General features: G+C 37.9%; 1 protein-coding gene across 1 annotated transcript in view; it reads right to left on the bottom strand.

Annotated features, from left to right (window-relative positions):
- MYO1D (myosin ID) overlaps positions 1-23,010 on the bottom strand; it is a 188,037-nt gene that overhangs the window by 44,747 nt on the left and 120,280 nt on the right. The window lies entirely within an intron of this gene.

Genomic DNA, 23,010 nt, shown 5'->3' with positions numbered 1-23,010 from the left:
GCATCAATTCACTGCAAGAAACAAACCAACTAATGTACAGCACAGCTGCAGTTATAACAGAATACCTGGGATGCAAAATCAACAAAAAAGAAAAACAAACAAACAGTGCACCAGAAAAATGGAAGGTTAGACTAGAAAATAGGATCAGCAAGTTAAGATCACATGCAAGCAAGCTAGAACAGATGAAAGAAAAGAAGCTGAAGAACAAGAAGACCAAAGAATACCTAATCAAGAAATACCACTTAGAAACAAGGAAGATCAAGGAAGCACTGGAAATAATAAAGCAACAAATAATTGCTATAGCCAGGAAAATCAGTAGATATGAAGCTCGAATTGCAAACTATAGGCAGAACCTCCAATTTCAATCAAGATGCCCCACGAAAATAACATTAAGAGTCTGGATGAGGAAGAGTACTACAAATACTTGGGTATCCTTCAAGCTGACAACATCAAGCACACTGAAATCAAGAAAAACATTAGAGGTGAATACCGTAAATGCCGGCGTGTAAGGCGACTTCCGCGAGCGCTGAAATCGGCGCCAAAGACGGGGGTCGTCTTATACGCCAAGTCGTCTTATACGCTGGAAATACTGGTAGTTTCCGGCGTATAAGACGACGTTCTAGGAATGCGGCCTAGCTATAAAGATGGGGGTCGTCTTATACGCCGGGTCGCCTTGTACGCCGGCATTTACGGTACATCAAGAAAGACAAAAAAGTCTGGATAGTGGACGTGGCAGTGCCTGGAGATTATTATTATTATTGATCATCGCACAGTCAGCCAGATGTTCAGACTGGATTTGGCATTTTGTCTACCTATCGAGTCCTTACCCAGGACCTGGGATAGGCAGATGTGGATGTTTGATGGTATTACAGATATCGTCGCAGGATGGAAGCAGTTCCTAGTAAGGCCTCCTTTTGCAACTTGACTAATAGCGAATTTGTCAAGCAAGGTGTCAAGTTGGTGCTCAGTTGTTTTGGGATTGCACCCAAGGAGCCTATTACTATTGGTACTACCCTTGCTTGCTTTTGCCACAGCCTTTCTATTTCTATTTGTAGGTCTTTGTATTTTGTTATCTTCTCCAGTTCTTTCTCTTCTATTCTGCTGTCTCCAGGCACTGCCACGTCCACTATCCAGAATTTTTTGTCTTTCTTATCGACAATTGTTAAGTCTGGGGTGTTATGTTGCAGGTGCTTGTCTGTTTGAATTCTGAAGTCCCAGAGCAGTTTAATTTTATCATGTTCTATGACTTTCTCTATTGTATGATCCCACCAGTTTTTGCTTACAGGCAAATGATATTTTTTGCAGATCTTCCAATGCACCATTGTTGCTACTTTGTCATGCTGCTGCTTGTAATCAGTTTGTGCAATCTTCTTGCAACAGCTTACCAAGTGGTCCACTGTTTCTTCAGCTTCTTTGCATAGGCGGCACTTACGGTCTGTTGCTGTCTTCTCAATTTTGACTTTGTATGCATTTGTTCTTAAGGCTTGGTCTTGTGCAGCCAGAATTAGTCCCTCAGTCTCTTTCTTCAATTTTCCTGCTCTTAGCCATTGCCAGATTTTATTATTATCTGCTTTCCCAGCTATTTTTCATGTATGGCCATTGTTGTAGTGCTTTGTTCTTCCCGGCCTCTATTCTGTTCTTCATTTGGTGCTTTCTTGTAGGCCAGTTTGGTCTCCCCAGTAGTCAGTAAGCCTTCCTGATATACTAATTTCAGTGCATCTTCATCATTGTTCTTCAGATATTCTTCCACGGCCATTTTTTCTTCTTCAACCATCTGATGTACTTCTAGCATTCCACACCCACCTATTTGCCTTGGTAGATAAAGTCTGTCAATGTCACTGCGTGGATGAAGGGCATGATTCATTGTCATTATTTTTCTGGTCTTCCTATCCATTGCTTTTAGTTCTGCTTGAGTCCAGTCCACTATTCCAGCTGTGTACCTAATGACTGGATTGCCCAGGTGTTGATTGCCTTTATGGTATTTCCTCCATTGAGTTTGGACTTTAAGATCTTCTTCACTCTCTTGATGTATTCACCTCTAATCTTTTTCTTGACTTCAGTGTGCTTGATGTTGTCAGCTTGAAGAATACCCAAGTATTTGTAGTACTCTTCCTCATCCAGACTCTTAATGTTATCTTGATCTTGTTATTTTTCCTTGTTTTTAAGTGTGGCACATTTGTCCAAGCCAAACTCCATTACAATATCTTGGCTATATATACGGACAGTGTCGAGCAGCGATTCTATTTCAGATGATGTTTTTCCATACAGCTTCAGATCATCCATGTAAAGGAGGTGGGATAGTTTGGCAGATGTTTTTGATGTTTGATAGCCATGTCCTGAGTTATTCAGTATTGTTGACAGAGGAAACAGTGCAATAACAAATAGTAATGGTGATAATGAATCTCCTTGAAATATTCCTCTCTTGATATTAACCTCTCCCAGCCTCTCACCATTGATCTGCACTGTGTCTTCCCATTGTGCCATCGATCTTTGCACAAATTTTCTGATGTTTCTACTGACTCCTGTTATTTCTAGGCACTTTATTATCCAATCATGTGGCAGAGAGTCAAATGCCTTTTTGTAGTCAATCCATGCCACATTCAGGTTGGTCTTCCTTCTCTTGCAGTTTTCCAAGATCATTTTGTCTATTAGGAGTTGATCTTTTGTTTCCTCTGCTATTTGGGCGGTTTCCTTTCTGCTCAGGTGGAAAGAGATTGTTTTCAACTAGATGCTGTTGTACTGCATCAGCTACCACACCAGTTAATAATTTGAAAGTTGTTGGTAAGCAGGTAATTGGCCTGTAGTTACCTGGTGTTGCCCCTTTTGCTGGATTTTTCATTATTAGATAGGTTTTCCCAGTTGTTAGCCACTTTTCAATTTCTCCTCCTTGTAGTATATTGTTGAACTGCTTGACAATGAGTGGTGTATAACAGTTAGATGTTTCAACCAAAACCCATGCAGTTCATCTTCACCTGGTGCTGACCAATTTTTGATTTTCCTTGCTCTTTTTTCTACCATTTTTGTTGTTATTACTAGTTCTTTCATTTCAACTTCTGTTTTATTTGTATCCACCTCTTTTAACCAAGCTGCATCCTTGTTGTATTTCTTTGGGTTATCCCATATCTGCTTCCAGAACTGCACTGTTTCTTCCTTGTCAGGTACTGACTGATTCCTTGCAGTTTCTCCATTGATGGATTGGTAGAAACGTTTCTGATTGGATTGAAATTGGAGGTTCTGCCTATAGTTTGCAATTCGAGCTTCATATCTACTGATTTTCCTGGCTATAGCTGTTATTTGTTGCTTTATTATTTCCAGTGCTTCCTTGATCTTCCTTGTTTCTAAGTGGTATTTCTTGATTAGGTATTCTTTGGTCTTCTTGTTCTTCAGCTTCTTTTCTTTCATCTGTTCTAGCTTGCTTGCATGTGATCTTAACTTGCTGATCTTATTTTCTAGTCTAACCTTCCATTTTTCTGGTGCACTGTTTGTTTGTTTTTCTTCTTTGTTGATTTTGCATCCCAGGTATTCAGTTATAACTGCAGCTGTGCTGTACATTAGTTGGTTTGTTTCTTGCAGTGAATTGGTGCTTATGCTTGCTATTGCAGTATTTGCATCTTTTAATGCTTGTGCTAGCTGTTTCTTTGAAACAAGCTTCAATGCAGGCAGCCTTATTCTGTTGTTTTTGTGCTGTTCTAGATGCTCAGTTATTCTTTGTTTCAATTCTTTTATTTCTTTAGTTAGAGGGTTTTGTTCCTTCCTGAGGAAGAGGTGCCTGGTTTCCAAATGAGAACAGTTGTATATCTCTACTGGATTCTTTCACTGCCAACTCCCCTGGTTTGCCTCTACATTCTGAATTACTTTTGTAAGGCTTTGATTTCTTTGCCCTGGGTAAACTTTTGCAGTTCGTCCAATTCTGTTTCTGTAAATACTTTATTTCGTGTTATAAATCGGCGTTGATCTGCTAGTCTCTGTTCTGTTATTTCTGATTCTGGATGTTGTTCTTTCCAGAACTGATGCATTCGTTTTAGATATCCTCGTCTTGTTGGATTTGATCTGTAGTAACAGATCATTATTTCTTTGTTTTCCATCACTGTGTATCTGCGACGGGTAAACACCTTTTCTTCCAGTAGTTCTGCAGCTGCTGTCCCTGGTTGCTCAGCCAACAGTCCTGAGTCCTGTAACCCATTTTTCACCAAATATCCAGAAACTCCAATATCTAGCGCGGACCTTGTTAACCCGGGCGACATCTGAGCCGGTATGGCATTCTGAAATTTACGTCTCACCATATTTTTTATGGGAGAGACACTCTTTGTCTGACTCCTATTATTGTTGTTGTTGTTGTTGTTGTTGTTGTTGTTGTTGTTATTATTATTATTATTATTATTATTATTATTATTATTATTCTCATGGATCATCGCACAGTCAGCCAGATGTTCAGACTGGATTTGGCATTTTTCTACCTATCAAGTCCTTACCCAGGACCTGGGATAGGCAGATGTGGATGTTTGATGGTATTACAGATATCGTCGCAGGATGGAAGCAGTTCCTAGTAAAGCCGCCTTTTGCAATTGACTAATAGCAAATTTGTCAATGCCAGTGGTGTTCAAGTGGTGCTCCAGTTGTTTTGGGATTGCACTCAAGGAGCCTATGACTATTGGTACTACCGTTGCTTGCTTTTGCCACAGTCTTTCTATTTCTATTTGTAGGTCTTTGTATTTTGTTATCTTCTCCAGTTCTTTCTCTTCTATTCTGCTATCTCCAGGCACTGCCACGTCCACTATCCAGACTTTTTTGTCTTTCTTATCGACAATTGTTAAGTCTGGGGTGTTATGTTGCAGGTGCTTGTCTGTTTGAATTCTGAAGTCCCAGAGCAGTTTAATTTTATCATTTTCTATGACTTTCTCTATTTTATGATCCCACCAGTTTTTGCTTACAGGCAAATGATATTTTTTGCAGATCTTCCAATGCACCATTGTTGCTACTTTGTCATGCCGCTGCTTTTAGTCAGTCTGTGCAATCTTCTTGCAACAGCTTACCAGGTGGTCCACTGTTTCTTCAGCTTCTTTGCATAGGCGGCACTTACTGTCTGTTGCTGTCTTCTCAATTTTGACTTTATATGCATTTGTCCTTAAGGCTTGGTCTTGTGCAGCCAGAATTAGTCCCTCGGTCTCTTTCTTCAATTTTCCTGCTCTTAGCCATTGCCAGGTCTTGTTAATATCTGCTTTCCCAGCTATTTTTTTAATGTATTGGCCATGTAGTGCTTTGTCTTCCCATGCCTCTATTCTGTTCTTCATTTGGTCTTTCTTGTAGGCCAGTTTGGTCTCTCCAGTAGTCAGTAAGCCTTCCTGATATACTAATTTCAGTGCATCATTGTTCTTCAGATATTCTTCCAAAGCCATTTTTTCTTCTTCAACCATCTAATGTACTTGTAGCATTCCACGCCCACCTATTTGCCTTGGTAGATAAAGTCTGTCAATCTCACTGCGTGAATGAAGGGCATGATTCATTGTCATTATTTTTCTGGTCTTCCTATCCATTGCTTTTAGTTCTGCTTGAGTCCAGTCCACTATTCTAGCTGTGTACCTAATGACTGGAATTGCCCAGGTGTTGATTGCCTTTATGGTATTTCCTCCATTGTGTTTGGACTTTAAAATCTTCTTCACTCTCTTGATGTATTCACCTCTAAACTTTTTCTTGACTTCAGTGTGCATTATTATTATTATAAAAACAATCATGGAGGTTAGATAGTAATGATATTATCTTTGGGGATAAAAATAGAACGTGAAATTGGGGGTTGGAGGATTTGCACAGAACTACTCAACATCTGTTGCACAGTCAGCTGATTGTTAAAAAAACCTTAGAATTTCTACTTCATGATTAGAGGAAGTAGACTTGCCTAGGCAGGCCCATTCGTTGATTGTTAATATATAAGAGACTGGATGAAAACTTCTTATCATAGAGAGTTTCAGACATCTTTGGCACCTATGTTAGACACTGAAATGTTTTTATTCAAAACACTTTGTTGAAATGAGAAATTCTATAGGGGTCACAAACGTGACATTTCCTGTCTCCCTCTAATTTTCCAAAACATACTGAAAGTAATTTTCCTATAGAATAATTAGTGTATCATGGATTTTCTGATTTTCAAAAGTAGTAAGCCTTTCGGTGTTTTTTTTTCGGAAGGTAGAATGGCGACCGGCAGGCTTTTTGGGGTTTCTTTTTTCCCTTTCCCTTTTCCTTTTTTTTTGTTTTTTTTTTAATGATTGGAATGGAGTGTTAGTATTATTATTTTTGTACTTTTTTGGTTTGTTTTTTGTACTTTTTGTATTTTTAAAAAAATGGAATGGATTTTTTCTATTTAATTATTCTTTTTTCTTTCTCTCTTTTCTTTTTTTTTGAACTCCTTTTTTTATTATAATGATCTCCTCTTGAAGGATTTTTTTTTTTGATTTTATGGAGTTAACTTCTTTTTTTCCTTTGTTTAATTTTTGCAATTTCTAAGAAGGAGTAAAGATTTTTTTAAGATGGCTCCAAAGCGTCCAGTAATCCCTACAGCTTCTAAAGTGGCTTCTTCTTCGGTGTCATCATCAGCGCAACAACCTAAATTAATAGCCTCATCTTCTTCTTTGCCACAGTCAACAATGGTGAAGGATTTGCAAGATATGATGGGAGATGTTATACTTCAAATTAGGGGAGAAATGAAAGAGATTCTAGAGGAAAACAATAAGACTTTGAGGCAAGAGATAGTTTTGGCTCTAAAAGGAGTTGCCTCTGTTCTTGAAAAGCTGAATTCTCGCGTAGAAGAAGTAGTAGAAAAAGTGGAATTGATGGAGGAAAAATTTGAAAGTATGGAAAAAGAGATGAAAAATTTTCAAGATGAGATTCTTATGCTTCAATATAAACAAATGGAATATGCTTTAAGAATCAGAGGTTTGGGTGAGTCTGTGCAAGGAGATCTGAGAGAGATGGTTGCAAAGGACTTTGTTGTGATTTTGAATAGAGAAAAAGAGGAAATACTTAGTGAAATTGAACAGACATTTAGAGTTAACTCTGTGGTGGCAGAGCAAAAGAATTTGCCAAGAGATGTGGTAATTTACTTTGGGAAAAGATCCCTGCGCAATGAAATTATACAAGCTTTTTATAAGAAGAGGTTTCAAATTGCTTCACAAAATGTTATAATTTTAAAGGAGATCCCATCTAAAATTTTAAGAAGAAGAAAGGAGTTTGCTTTTTTAGCAGACAAACTTAAAAAGAGACAAATTTTGTTTGGATGGGATGTTCCGACTGGAATGGTGGTGAATTACCTGGGGATACGTTATAGTCTTAATACTGTTTCTAAAGCAAAAGACTTTTATACTTCGGTCCTGGGGGTATGCTCATCGCCACCTATCACGTTTAAAGCTTTGGAAGATAAAAAGGCAGAATTGCAATCTGAAGTGCTTACACTTATGAAAATTGGGAAACTTCAGTTTGAGGGGCCTCAGCAAGTAGAGATGGAGGAGCAGAAGACAACTGGTGTAACATACAATTGTAAAGAAAAGGATCAACAGAAGAAGGTCAAGGAAGTTTCACAAGTATTGGTTTCTGAATCTGCGGGAGAAGTAGGATTTATAAACTCTTTGGAGCAACCTTTAAGGGCAGAATTGCAGTGTAAAGAGCCTATATTAATTAAAAATGGGAAATTTCAGTTTGAGGGGCCTCAACAAGTCGAGATGAAAGAGCAGAGGACAACTTGTGCAACATATAAACGTAAAGAGAAAGACCAACAGAAGAAGGAGGTTAAGGAAGCCTCACAAGTATTGGTTCCTGAGTTTGTGGGAGAACCAGGACTTACAAATTTTTTGGAGCTACCTTTAAGGGCAGATTTTAAAGTACTTCTTTCGAGATTTATGGACAAGAGAGACTGATAAGGATTGTGTTTACAGTGGATGGAACTGGCTATTGGAGAGAAGATTATGGAGATCGAATGAAAATTTTAGATAAGAAGTTTAAGTTTAAGTACTTAGTTTAAGTATTTAGAAGACTATTGAGATTGCGGGAGAATTAAGATTTACAAACTTTTTGGAATTACCTTTAAGAGGTTTATGGATAAAAGAAGGAATGTGTTTACTGTGGAGGAATTTGTTATTGGTAAAGATTTAAACAGGTATAAGGGAACTTTAATGTTTTAAGTTATGTTTATGGGATCTATTATTATTATTATTATTTTTAAGAGAAGCTAATTTGTTTAATTAAATGTATTTAGATTTGTTTAGGATTTATATGTTTTTTAAGTTTTTTCTTTTCTTGATAGGAGAGAAGATTATGGAGATTGAACGAAAATTTTAGATAAGAAGTTTAAATATAAGTATTTAGTTTAATTATTCAAAAGAGTATCCAGTCTTAATGGTATAATGAATGTTTATGTGCTTATTTTTGTGCTCTAGAGTAAAGAAAGAGGGAGATTAGATCTTATATTGTAGGTATGGATATTTAAAGAAAGTAATGTTTAAATTTGTGTTTTGGGGATTCTATATAGAATGATGGATAATAATATAAGTACAATACTAGAAAATGTTTAAAGTATATTATAATGTGTGTTTAATGTTTGCAACTATTATGTTTTAGAGAAGATAATTTGTTTAATTTAAGGTATTTAGATTTGTTTAGGATTTATATGTGTTTTAAGTTTTTTTCTATTTTTTATTTTCTTTGAAAATTTTAATTAAGCCTGTACTCAGCTCTGGGAAGGTTGAAGGAGGGTATGGGAGGTTTGGGGAAGATGGGGGAGGGTACGGGAGGGTGGGGGTTTGGGGAAGGGATTTGTTTTGTAAAATTTAAAAACTTTCAATAAAAAAAAAGTAGTAAGCAGTTAAAATAATACTCTCTCAATTACAGGAAAGGAGATTTCCTAGATAACCAAGATATATGCAGCAGTATATATCCCTTCTTAAATAAGAAGGGATAGAGCTTAAATCCATTTTCAGTAAGATATTCAATCCATCTTTCTTGAATTTTACCCTTCTATTACACTTTTCAAAGTAGCTTCCAAGTAGCCCAAACTGTGCATTCTATCTATGCGGCATTTTTAGGAGTAACAGAAGTCTACAATATATATCTACTCTTACATATTTTCACATCTCACAACAATTTCTTCTCTCTGTTGTTTTAAAGCTATCCATAGTAGCTTTAACTGTCTTCAAATCCTGGAAAGGACATGAATAGGTTATCTTATCACCAAAACAGTTTTTAAGCCCTCTAGAACAGGGCTTTTCAACCTGTTTTTTACATTGGCACCTGGCAGATGGTACGCGGCCCTGCCCAGCCTAGCCAAGCGTAGTGGGGGAGGGAACAAGCCAAAGCAGCACAGTGCAGGATATGGTGTGAGAGAGTCCTCAGGAGCTGCAGGGCTGCTGGGGTGAGGCAAAGGCCCCAGGATTGGCACTTTCAGCTCACCCGGAAGAGAAAGGAGGAGAAGGGGGGTGGAGACAGGAGAGGCTATAAAAGGAGGCAGTTTGGGTGGGAGAGGGAGAGAAAAAAAAAAGACACAATCTTGGGAGGAAGAAGAGTCAGCTGGAGCTGCACCAAAAGGAAAAGAAGGAGGGGTGGGAGAGAGGAGAGATCATACAAGCTGGCCGGGAGCTAATCTATAACTTCTGTGGCAGCTATCCATGCCAGGCTTTGTGTTCTTTAAGGAGTGTTTGGCAGTTTCTATTGTGGATTTTGTTGGATTTTGGGGTGAGCAGTTACTAGTTCCCTCAGCAGCTTGTCTTTTCTACCTCTGGAGGCTTTTCCTTGTTTGATAAATATATGGAAGAGGGAAAATATGGTTTTTTTTTCCAAATTCTTCCTTCAGAAGGAAAGAAATGAGAATGAGAAAGAGGGAGGCAGGGAAGGAGGGAGGGAAACAGGAAGGAAGAGAGGAGGGAGGGAGATTGGAATGAAAGGGAGGGAGGGTCTGAAGGAGATCCCGCCTTAGCACAGCAGCAGCCCTGCCATTGACTTTGCTTGCCAAAAGGGGATCACATGACTCTGAGACACTGTGACCATCATAAATATGAATCAGTTGCCAAGCATCCAAATATAAATCACATGACCCTGGGAATGCTGCAATGGTCATAAGTATGAAAAATGTTCATGTCACTTCAGTTCCATTGTAATTAAACAGTCACTAAGCGAATTGTTGTAAGTCGAGGACTACCTGTACTTTATCACTTTTTTCCTTTTTACTGACCAATGTAACAGTCAAGCACAGTAAATAAATCTTTGCTCCACTAAAGAAAAAATTCACCATATTTCTTATAAGAGGAAAAAACTGAAGCTGCATTATTAGATTTCATACTTAATAATACACTCCTAATATGCACTGCCACATTGCAACGAGTGCTGTTGAAGAGCTGAGTGGTCAATCAGCAAAAAGTACAGCTAGTCAGTTAGCAAAACACTACCCTCAATACTCTGACAATATCTCCTGGCACTACTCATACAGGAAAATTGGCTACAAAATCTGAGCAGGTTTTAAGAGGACCAATTTAATTACATGTTCCTCATGAAGACATGCTGAAAAATGAACTACAAAAAATAAGTATTTTGCCTACCTGGATTTACCAAAATAATAGATGTGATAGGACAGTGCTTTTCTTGTACAGTTTCAAAAGCTGCTAAATTCAAAGAAATGCTTATCTTCATCAGACTAATGATGAAACAAAAATAGCAAAGGTCTTTGGATAGTAGATTTGTATGATATGTATCAGAATAAATATTTTTCAGTCAGTTACTTAATTACACCCTATTTTTTATTTCAAGTAATAACTCTGTGCTTTTAAAGAAATATGTGTAATTTATCTTTTAAAATGTTCTACATCTTCAAGGGATTTAAGTTCCTCTTCTAATCTGAATCTAACAAGTAATATATTCCTGCAAGTCTCTCATGAGAATCAACCAACAATAGAAAGATATGGACAGACAGCATATGGTTGTGGCAACTTCCAGCTTCTATCATTACTAGCCTTTTTAGTTTGGGCTGGGAACTGAGGCTTAACAACATCTGCAGGATAACAACTAGTCCAAGTCTAGCATGCATATACACTTGTCAGGGAATAGAAATGTTGGCCACACCTGCAGGACCTCACTGAATCCTGTTTATACTGAAAAGTTATGTAAGAAAGTCCTCTGTATTTGTAAGAGTGGACTTTTTTTCAAAAATTGTACTGTGAACTTTAGCTAACCCTTTTAAAGAAAGAAACTAAAGTTAACTATGAACCATTTCTTCAAATGTTCCTTTCAGAACAGCCCAGAATTTTTTAGGTAGCCCCGTTCTATAGCCAGAAATTATTGTTGCACCCTGACAAGTTTTTTCTGAATAGTAGAAACTTGTTGAGGGAAGGAGAAAAACTCTTTCTGATTAAAGTTATTAGACAGATGGTCTTTATTTCCTTTCCTTCCGATCAAAAGCAGTGGCAGTAAAGTAAAAGTCTTCCTGAGAACAAGAAGTCTGTAATTTCCCAAGCAGAAAACAAAATGCCAGGACAGCTGATTGGGCCAGATGGATCTTTTGACAATTCCATAGTGCTTGCACTAGTGTAAGGGGATCAATATCAAGATTATGTGCCTGGGAATGTGCACAAAGCCTCCTGGAGCAATACGTATTGGAGCTAAGGGAAGTAACTGCGTGACCAGTTCTTGCAATGCTCCTTGCAATGGGTAACTAGAACTTTCTTGTACTAATGGAATTCAATGGACATTTGAACAAGATGGAAGACACTACATCTCCAATATGTTGCTATATAAGATCTAAATAAATAAGAAATATTAAAAATATACATTAAGAATTATTGCAACAGATAAAGAGAGAAAATATATGTAGCTCCCTTATGAGAAAAAGATGTGCTTAGATTCCTTTTCTAAAAATGGTATGTCTAACAGCCATTCCACATTGCATTTAAAAAAAAAGGTTCATATAAGCTTTAAGTGGTATTCTTGACTAGATTTTAATAATATATTACGGTACTTCATTTTTTAAAGGCCTCTATATCTGGACCTGAGAAATTGGATGGCCAAATGATTAAATTTCAGGGAAGTTATTTTAGATTCCATGTTGCACTACTAATGCATTGCTTCAGTTGGAGGTTGTATCAAGAAATTTATTGTTTTTATTATATTTTATTGTTGTATATTTTTTAACTGTAAGCCACCCAGGGTCCCTGACTGAGATGGGCGGCTATAGAAATTAAATAAATGAATAAATAAATAAATAAATAAATGCAATGGCTTAATTTAACTGAATTACAATTGAAATTAAGAGTTTCACCCATTTAGGTTAGCACTATTAGTATGGCATATAAATTTTTCCCCCATTGGAAATGCTCATTATGCCTTTTTGTCATATCTTTAGCCCTCTTAACACACATCAGGTACTGTGTTTCCCCACAGTCTTTTTTTTTTCTTCCAAAAGAGGCACCAGGTCTTATTTTTGGGGGGTGTATTTTCCATGGTCTCACCTTATGGCAGCGGCATCAACAGCTCCGCCCAGCCAGCGCACTTCTTCTACAGCCTTGAGGAAATGCCTCTGCAGCTGAGAATGGAGCTCTGAATTGACATATGTAGCACCCCTCGGCCTGTATTTCGCCATCAGAGGCCTTCTGGAAAGACTTCTGCAGCCAAGAACTGACCTACCACTTGAATCTGTACCTCAGTTCTCAGCTTCAGAGGCCTTTCTGGATGGCAAAATGCAGGCCGGGGGGGGGGATCCGGAGCGCCATTCCCAGCTGAAAAGGCATTTCCTGAAGGTCTCTGATGATGAAATGCAGACCTGGGAGCGCCACAGAAGAAGTGGGCCAGTGAGGAGAGGCAGGTGTCGATTCAGGGGAGGCCTGACTGCAACGATGTGGATGCGGGGTGTGTGGGGCAGCTCCATCCCCCCAACCCACCCTAGCTTGATTTTTAGGTGTGCAGCTGGCCCCAAAATTAGGGCTTATTTTTGGAGTAGGTCTTACTTTCTGGAAAATACAATAAGAACAAGCCAGAAAAGTACTTAGACAAAGAATACAGATATAAAGGGGAAAACAGAACTAAGATATACTGAATGCCTTAGGGTAATATTTTGGAACACCCAAGATAATAACATGAATTTAGATATTTAAATAGGATAATTGTGCCAAAACAACACAGAATGCTTATTCTAGCCCATTTTAACATGCCTTATATATGGCAATGCTGGAAGGAACATACATACATGTTCCACATGTTAAACTTTATCATCTGTGCAATACAAAATCTGAAAACAGATAAACATCAACTTTACTGGTCTCTGAAATTAAAAAGTTTATTCAGGCCAATTCATTTAAATTATTTGTTATCAGATTCAAATGATGCAAATCTCTAAACAGTGCTACGTTCAGATCTTAAGGCTTAAAATTCATATTTGACAGCATTCGGATTACTGAGAAATTTAAGAAAAATAAAGTTACACTTCAAGGCAGATTCACAGTGAAACATACCATTTCTTTAATAGCTAGTCCTTGAAGATAAATTTACGATTTAATGCAGTGATGGCGAACCTTTTAGAGACCGAGTGCCCAAACTGCAACCCAAAACCCACTTATTTATTGCCAGGTGTCAGATGGGCATGGCCCACTGGGTGGGCATGGCTGGGGTGGTCATGGCAGACTGGGTGGGCATTGTCACCTCGATGTTGCTCATGGGGAGGGATGCCTGTGGAGGCTGGGCAGGGTTGGGGGAGATCCAGGGAGTCTCTGGCAGGTGGGGCAGTGGGCAGGAGGCTCGCCATTGTCGCAGGGCAAGGTGAGGCAGGGGCCGGGGAGACTGCTACCTGACACCATCGGCCCTGCACACAGAGGCCAGCGACCGCATGGGGGCCGACAGTGTCCGTTAGCAGCCACAGCCTGCCGGCCCCTTGACTGGCACACTCTGGGGCTCCGCAGCCCACCACCAGCAGTTCAGAGAAGCCGCCTCTGAGCTGGACGGCCTGCTGACAGCTGAGGAGGTGATACAGTGGGAAAAGGAAAGCATGCAAGGCCAGGAGGGATGAGATGGGGAGGGGAGGGAAACCAGCCGTGGTGGGATGCATCCAGCCACATGGGATCTTGGTGAGTTAGCGGGCGGCTGGTTGAAGAGGGATGGTTGCCATCTCTGGGGCATGGCGCGCGTGCCCACAGAGAGGGCTCTGAGTGTTACCTTTGGTATGCGTGTCATAGGTTTGCCACCATTGATTTAATGTATTATTACTGTATTTTAATTGGCTTGGTAGGAGATGTTTCTGGGAATTTCTGTCAGAATAAGCTGACTGACCTTAAATAAGAACAACAGATCTGCTGAGCAGGGAGGGAACAATTTGTTAGTCTACCTCAGAAATCAAAATGTCTTGGACAGACTGTGGGATGTGAGTGACATTTTTTGTATATTGAAAAATAAATAAAACTAAATTTATATGTCTCTTTGGTATTTGGACTTGATCAGTATATTGACAACATTAAGATGTAGCTCTTCAATGACAACAGAGGCAGAATGATGGCATATAATTTTAAGTACAGTAATAAAATGAATACTTAGCATCCTGATATATACCATGTACTTTTAAGGATATTTGATTAAGAAATGCCTACTGTGCTTACTTTCAATCTAGAGGGTTATAATGAAGACTACAACATTAATACTAAAAAGTGTTTCACACCTCAGGATCTCTGTAATCCTTACAATTCTACAAGCAAATTCTCTTATTTTCATATCCTAGTTGGAGGTTTGCATTTCCTAAAGCACTGAGCTTTATGATTAAGATGACATTTTAGGCAGGAATTCTGATTCATAGTTTTAACTATAATATGAAACCAGCTCAATTTTCTGGAAAATGCCCCACAGCTTTCTGTTCTTTATTTTAAGAGACAGGAATATGGTAGATATTTCCATAACTTTGATAAGAAAATTTAAACATATCATCTTCTTATTCATGTAAGTACAAGTGAGAGTAACCTTGTTAAACAATATCTCTGATTGCTAATGAGAAAAGCATTTATAAACATCAAACAAATTTAATACATAAAAAAAATTAAATACATTAGTACTCTTGTCATATTCCCTAGACTATCACAGGGATAAATATAACAGAACTTACTCAATCAGACCGAAATAACAAACATTAGACCACAATCATTATTTCTTATGTTGCCATTTTGGTTCATTAATTTCCTTTTGCTGAATCCTCAGGATCAATCACTCAACATAACCTCTTCCAGTCTCACTAGTCATCTCAACCCATTCATTTTGCATATTAGTAGTTTAGTGATCTAAGACTTGGCTTACCTGTACAGCTTCTATGATTCAGCTGGTGAGGCATGTGCAGAGGGTTCACGTTGTTGTGTGGGTGTTAGCCTTTTTAAAAAAACTAGACAGCCTGTGAACCCTTGGGTCATTCTTCTTTCCCCTCATGCCCCCAGGAAAGTGGGGTGAAGCCTTCTCCTCCTCTTCCTCAGCTGACCCATGGGACTGTCTGCCATTTTGTTGGGGGGAGGGGTAACATAGGGAGCTTTGGAGTGCGAGGAAAACTGCACCCCTGCTTTCCATTCTAACATGTTACCAAAGACTCTCTCTCCAGGAAGGAAGAGAGTGCCTTGTCTTCTATATGCCAATCTTTTAGACACATGAAACTATTGTGTTACTCCACCCATTTTCTTCAAACGAAACATGTTCAATGGCTCATAGAATTTTCTTTCTAGACCCCTTATAATTTTGACTGCTGTTGTCCGAACACACTCCAGCTCATCAAACACTTTCCTAAAATGTTTGCTCAGAATTGGACACAATATTCTAGGTATGATCTGATAAACATTATGATTTCATTTATACAACATGAAATAAAGGAGCTCAACCAGGGAAGTGAACAAGATAATCCTTGTAATCAGCTTCATTTTTTTAAAAAATCCTTGTTTCTTATTTTTATATAACATTGATTTGCATTTCTCATATGAGATATATACTCATAAAATATAATATAGGGTTTATTGCTTTTAGATCAAAAATACATTGTTACAGAATTAGAATTAGTTTCAGAACTCAAAATTCATGATATGTTCTTCAGAGTCAAACAGCAATTCATGCCCAACTAAAATGCATAGAATAGAATAGAACTATAGAAAGTAAATTTGAACCCAAAATGTGTGCACCATATCTCATGGTGAGATGGATGGCAAACAAATTTAATACATAAAAAAAATTAAATACATTAGTACTCTTGTCATATTCCCTAGACTATCACAGGGATAAATATAACAGAACTTACTCAATCAGACCGAAATAACAAGATTTCTTGATTACCCCCTACACCACTACATAAATCCATGTTTGTATTTAAATATTTTATAAAACTGTTGCCCACTTTTATTTTATCTCTCTGTTAGGTTTGCAAACATTTATGCTGAGAATATGAAACTCATAGGTGGAACCCTTAAATTGGGTAAAAATTCAAAAGCATAGGTATATTGATAGCACATTATACATGCATAATCAGATTTTTAACTTTCCAAAATAGGCAACAGGACAATTAAAATTGCAAAGTATGTTTAAGTATCAGAATCTTGTTTGAATTAGGAACTTTAAACTCCGCTAAAGAAGAAAGGATAAAACCAGCCACTGTCTAAGGTTGCTAAGCAATATGATAGTTTTAAAAAGGGAGGTGGAGGATTGACATTTAATATTTCTAATATGGAAGTTGTTGAAATGTTCAGCTACAGAGGGTTTTCTTAAGCAGCTGCAGTGAAATAAAAGATATGACAAATCACTATGACAGATGCATTTAAGGCTGATGCTACATATGCTTCATTTAATATTTTAGATCTATATTTTTCTCCCGTTCTGGCTTATATGACTGTTATATGCCTCTATCTTAAGCAAGGCAACTTACAATAAGAACAACAAAGGAAAAAACTCCAACAGAGTAAAACCCATAACTGATGCTAAACCAACATTCTTTAGCACATCCAACAATATAATCATTGGGATCAATCTCCAGCAGTGCAGGCTAAAAGGACCCTGTCTATTAGCTGTTAGCCAATGTGAACTGTTATATCAAAATAATGGATGAACATAGAACATAGACATTATTGCAAACGTCTGAATGTTCTGGCTTCCTACAGACTCTAGTCTTAATTAGGGCAATATACAGTTGCCAAGAAAACAAATGGGCATTTCCATGAAGTTCATGGAGGCAAATATGAACGGGAAGAAGACTGCATTTTTAAAAACATTATTTATGGCTACCTCACCAGCTCCCTCTGCTGAGTGCCTTCAAAATTTACCTTAGCTCAGAGACGGACATAGAAGCTGCATCAGCTACACCTGAGACTGAGACAAGTGTCAAGTCCGGTTCTATACAACAGTCCCCTTAGGACGGTAATCAACTGTAATAGAAACACTCCTCTACACTCCTATTCAGATGTGAAACAGTGATGTAGCAATAAGGGGAAAAGTGTGCAATCCTAAAGTGACGACTCCCAACTCTAATTTAAATTCCTTATTCCTACCACTCTTCTGCATCTTTCTAAAAATGGATTTTCTTTCTTCCAAAATAACTAAAACTAGGTTAATTTCAAGAGAGTACTTATTAGCATGCATAGACTGTCTTGAAACAAAATAATTTAATTTTGTTATAAATCATATATGAAACCATTTTATATAGTTATTTATTCTCCACTCCTTCAACTCTGCAAAAACAGTTTAAATATTTTTTTCATTTATAAATTTAAAAAGTCATAGTTGTAAACATACAACAAAAAAGAAGTTTAAGTAAGAACAGATATAAGACTGAAATAAAAAAGAGAAAATGTAAGGATCAAAAAGGAAAACTTAATTAGACGCATACTGCTTTTAAAATGAAGAAAATAAGTAGAAGAATTCCTTATAAATCTATACAGTTCTTTTTTTTTAATTCCTAAGGGATCTGGAGCTAGGGATAACCAATAATACCAAATTACATAGATTTAACAAAATGTCAGTTATTGTTAAGAGCTTCAAATAGTTTTCTTTAATTGTTCTTTAATTAGCATATTCATTCACTGTTTTTTAGATATAGACTCTCTTCTAGTTTAGTTCTATTTAAAATGTCACCACCACACCTTAGAAGACAATCAGTCTTAAAAAGGGAATGGCAGAAATGCGAGGCAAACTGATTATTCCCTATATATGAGGACTGTGACAATCAAATACTCAGGCTCAAATTTTGGAACCCGCTGTGGAAATTTGGACAGGAATTAGTTAAAGAAGACACTGATATTGAGATAGCATGGCACCTGGAATGGGCAACTTCTAACCAGACCTGTTTAATTTAGTGTCTCATTCAGTACATTGCCCCTCCAGCTTTGATTTTCCAAAGGAAAACTGGCAGCGCTTAACCAGATGCAAATCAACCAATTACAAATGGGGGCTGGTTGTTAATAGTAACTCTGACTGTGGGAAAGTCCCACAAACTTTACATCATATTGCAATGGAATGGCCTATCTATCAGAAGATTCCCAAGATTCCTGCAATTATCATTTTGAAGGCACTGGTGTCCAATTTCAAAAGATCTAGATATCCGGCAATAGGCTTTGCGACTCTAGTAACTGCTCATACATAATTTAATTTTATTCATCATTTATATTCTGCATTTTTAAAATAATTCAGCACACTGGTGATTTTATTTTGATGCACATTTTATATGCTGTTTTTATATGCTGTTTTTGTGCAGTAATGCTGTATTCTGTTATACCACATGAAATAAAAATATAGACTCCATAATGATATATTTAAAATTAAATTATAAAACAAAACAAAATAAAAATACTGCAGTCATAGTTTTGTATTGTATGTCACTATATATCATCTTCTGATTCCTATTCCACAATATATTGCCTCCTCCCAGCAATTTCAGATATCCTATTATATATCCTATTTCTAAGAGATGATGGTGAAAATAGAATCTTTCCTTTGTGGTTTTTCTTTTAAAGCTATAATTCCTGAGGGAGAGTGCCTCTTTCTGGAGGAGTGCCTCTCCCAATATGAAGGTACCCTATTATTAGGATATGTAGGAGAGATTCTTTTGCGGATAGCTTGCATGTATAGTATAAGGGAAAGGGCAGTTAATGAATAAATGTATAACTAAATTCTATTTGAGGAACAGCCTTGCCCCAATTGGATGGGCCTGTTCCACTTGCTTTGGCATGCTGGGATTCTGTCGGTCAATGACATTCAGCTGGCAAAGTCTAGGAGAAGAGTTTTTTCTGCCATGGTCCCACTCTTTGGAACATCTTGCCACCAGAGGAGAGATCCACCCCCACCCTTTTGATCTTCCTGAAAGGCATTAAAACTTGGGTCTGCCAGTTGGGTTGGGGCTCCAATAGGAGCGCTTTACCCTGGAGGTAGTTGCTGGAGTAATAGAGACAATCCCATCTCCATACTGCTGTGCCCTTGGTTCTTAGTTTTATCTAATTCTAACTCTTGTTAATTTTGATGTTTTCTTACTAATGATTTTATTGTATTGAAAATTGCCCAGTGTCATTTTGGATAAGATGGGATAAGTGTAATAAGCAAGTAAATTGTATGAAATTTATTAAGCTAAGCAAAATCTTCATCTTCTTTAAAGGGCATCTTCATGTTATTGCACAGAATTCTTTATTGAGCAAATGCATTTTTTGTATTCAGTCAAGCAGCTTGTTTGTGCACGATTAAAATGGGAAGGATACTGTTTGCAGTGATGATTGTATTCCTCCTCCCCATCATAACACATTCAAGTTCATCTCAACATCAAGCTTGATCGTTGGTTAAATAGGGCATCTGGTACTTAGATCATGGTGTCTTTCTTCCTTTCTGTATTCTAAATGTGTCAGTTCCTTTTTCATGTGGGATATGGGTAATGTAAGTTGGCTTTCAGGTTATTTTAGATGAGAGATCCTTGCTTTAAAATACTAATATATCCTAAATGTGTCAGTGCATCTGGGATAAAATTCAGGTTTTAGTTGAGGCATACTGGTCAAAATGTGCCAACCACCAAGGACTGTGATCTAAAGCAGAGGTCCTCAACCTTTTGGACACCAGGGTCCGATTCCGTGGAGAGAGGTTTTTCCATGGACTGGAGGGGGTGTGGTTTTGTGTGCTGCCTGCATCTCACAGATGGGGCTTTGCTTGTTTGTGCAGACTGGTTGCTGGCATGCCATGGACCGGTACTGGTCCATGGACCGGGGGTTGGGGACCCCTGATCTAAAGCAAAGTTGTGCAGGATTCTGGATGAATGCAAGTCATCCTGTTAGTTAGGTAGAATGGACAGCTGGAAATGAGATGCGAGCATACAGAAAAAGTGATTCAGCCAAGGAAGGACGAGAATGATTATTGCTTGGCATGTGGTTAGAAAAAAGGTTAAGAATATGGCTAAAGATGAATCTGAAAGCAGTACTTGACTGACTGTGAGGAAAGATTGAGAGAATTAATGAAGGATCTGTGAATGATGAAAGGTTATGAATGCAGGACAGAGTAGTTATTGTTAGTGTTGAAATCAGAAAAATGGACATGGAAGAAAACTGCAGAAAAAAACCCTGTTCTGTGTGAAAAAGAAACATTAGTTTATTAATTAATCTCCCAAATGAATGAATGGAAAGCAGGCATCAAGAAAATTATGCTGAAACTTTTTGTAACTGATTGAAAAGAGTTATGTTACAAAGTACTATGGAAATATGTGGAGTTATACTGTACTATTCAGATGCAAAGGCAGAAATTATGAAGAAGTACCAAGAACTGTGCTAATATAAGCCATATTTAATTATGTTTTCTTTTTTTTCTTTTTTTCTTGTATTTGATTTCTTTGATTTACTATTTTTTACTCATTTTCTGTACTTCGTATAATATTGCTTAGAGATATTGAGATATAATATTGAGACTAGCGCGGGGTAGTGGTGGTTATATGTATGAGTACTTTTTTTAAAAAATCATGCAGTACTGTATTCTGGCACAGAGAAAAACTTATGAATGCAGTAATCAGCATATTATCATTATTTCCTATAAGCAATCAACTAGGCAGCAGGGCTAGGGGGAAACAAAACAAGATCTCAGATTTAAATTTGTTTTGTTTTATTATTTTTACAAATAACTCTATATCTTATACTGAAATGAAGTGGGGAGAAAGTAGGAAAATATATTATAGTACTACAGGTAGTTCTCGAGTTATGACCACAATCGAACCCAAAATTTATGTTGCTAAGTAAGACATTTGTTGTGTACATTTTGCCCCATTTCACGAACTTTCTTGCCACAGTTGTTAAATGAACCACTGCAGTTGTTAAGTTAATAACATGGTTGTTAAGTGAATCTGGCTTCCCCCATTGACTTTACTTGATACAAGGTCACAAAAGTGGATCACATTAGTCACTTTTTTCAATGCTGTCATAACTTTGAACAGTCACTTAAATAACTGTTGTAAGTCAAGGACTACCTGTACTTTATTCACCTTCTCTTTATACATATCTCTTATTTATTTATGAGACTTATATACCGCTTTAAGTGCAAGCACTCTCTAAGCGGTGTACACCAGTAAGAAATGTATGTATGTATGTATGTATGTATGTATGTATGTATGTATGTATGTATGTATGTATATATATATATATATATATATATATATATATATATATATATATATATATATATATTTGTTTTCTGAGGTTTTCGCGGGTATTTGTATGTAGGTCTTTGGTTGTTCGGGTTTTCTCCCACGTAAAATTGGAAGTGTCTTGGCGACGTTTCGACGAAGTCCCATTCGTCATCTTCAGGCTGGTGCTTTCAGCTTCGTGCTCGAGCAGCAATGTGTGGTCTTAGCTGTTTCTTCCTTTTAACTGCCAGTGGGGGTATGAACTGATTGGGTGGGAGCTTGGCTGTGTTCTGATTGGGTGGAGGTGTGTTCTGATTTGTTAGGGGCGTGGCTGTGCTCTGATTGGCTGGGGGGTTGGCTGTGCTCTGATTGGCTGGGGGGTTGGCTGTGCTCTGATTGGCTGGGGGAGTGTTCTGTTTGGTTGTGCTCAGGTTAGTCTGAGTTGCAGAGCGATTCAAGATTTTGGGCTGCCCTGCCATTCCTTGGCTTCGCGTTCGTGGTCGTGCTTCCTCTTCATGGAGGGTGTCAGTTTGCTTCATGTATGGATTGGGGTGGTTTAAAGTGGCTAATGATGCAGCTGTGGTCTGGCTTCTGGTTTGTGGTCGTGCCTCATAGTCAGTGTGGCTTTGGGTTTGTTTTTTGCGTGGATGTTTGGTGGTGACATCCTGTGTGGTTTTTGTGAGTGTGGGTCTGGTATCATTTTTTGTTTTAGGGAGTCGTTTGTCAATAAGGGCGGGTTTCCAAATGGCTGGTAGGCGGGAGGTATCATCTCACTTGTTCATGCTGTGTGGGCGTTTTTCTATCTCGATGGCTTCTCTGATTATTCTGTTATTAAATTGTTCACTTTTGGCAATGGTTCTGGTATTTTTAAAGTCAATTTCATGTCCTGTAGCTTTAAGGTGTTGGACCAGGGAAGATGTTGGTTCCTCTTTTTTGATTGAGTTCTTATGTTCTTCAATGCGTGCCCTTATTCTTCTGTTGGTTTGTCCGATGTATGTGGTGGGACAAGTGGTGCATGGGATTTCGTATACTCCTTGCTTTTCTAATTCAATTTTATCTTTGGGGTTTCTAAGGATGGTGGATATTTTTCTGTTTGTGCAGAATGCTGTTTTGATGTTGTGTTTATGGAGGATCTTACTGATTCTGTCTGTGATGCCTTTTATGTATGGGAGGAGGGCTTTGCCGTTTTCTTGTTCTTTGTCTTGGATTTTGGTGGGGGTTTCTTTTTTGATTAGGTTTGTAATCTTATTTCTATGGAATCCATTGGATGTTAGTACATTGGTGAGGGTGTGTAGTTCGGGTTTTAGGTGTTGTTCGTCAGCTAAGCGTTTTGTTCTGGAGATGAGGGTCTTGGCTACAGAGTTGATCTGTGCTGGGTGGTGGTGTGAGAGAGCGTGCAGATAGCGGTT

The sequence above is a fragment of the Crotalus tigris genome, unplaced genomic scaffold (assembly GCF_016545835.1).
Source record: "Crotalus tigris isolate CLP2741 ecotype Arizona unplaced genomic scaffold, ASM1654583v1 scf7180000024437.13266115, whole genome shotgun sequence".
Taxonomy (NCBI): domain Eukaryota; kingdom Metazoa; phylum Chordata; class Lepidosauria; order Squamata; family Viperidae; genus Crotalus; species Crotalus tigris.
This window is presented reverse-complemented; position numbering and strand designations above follow the sequence as displayed.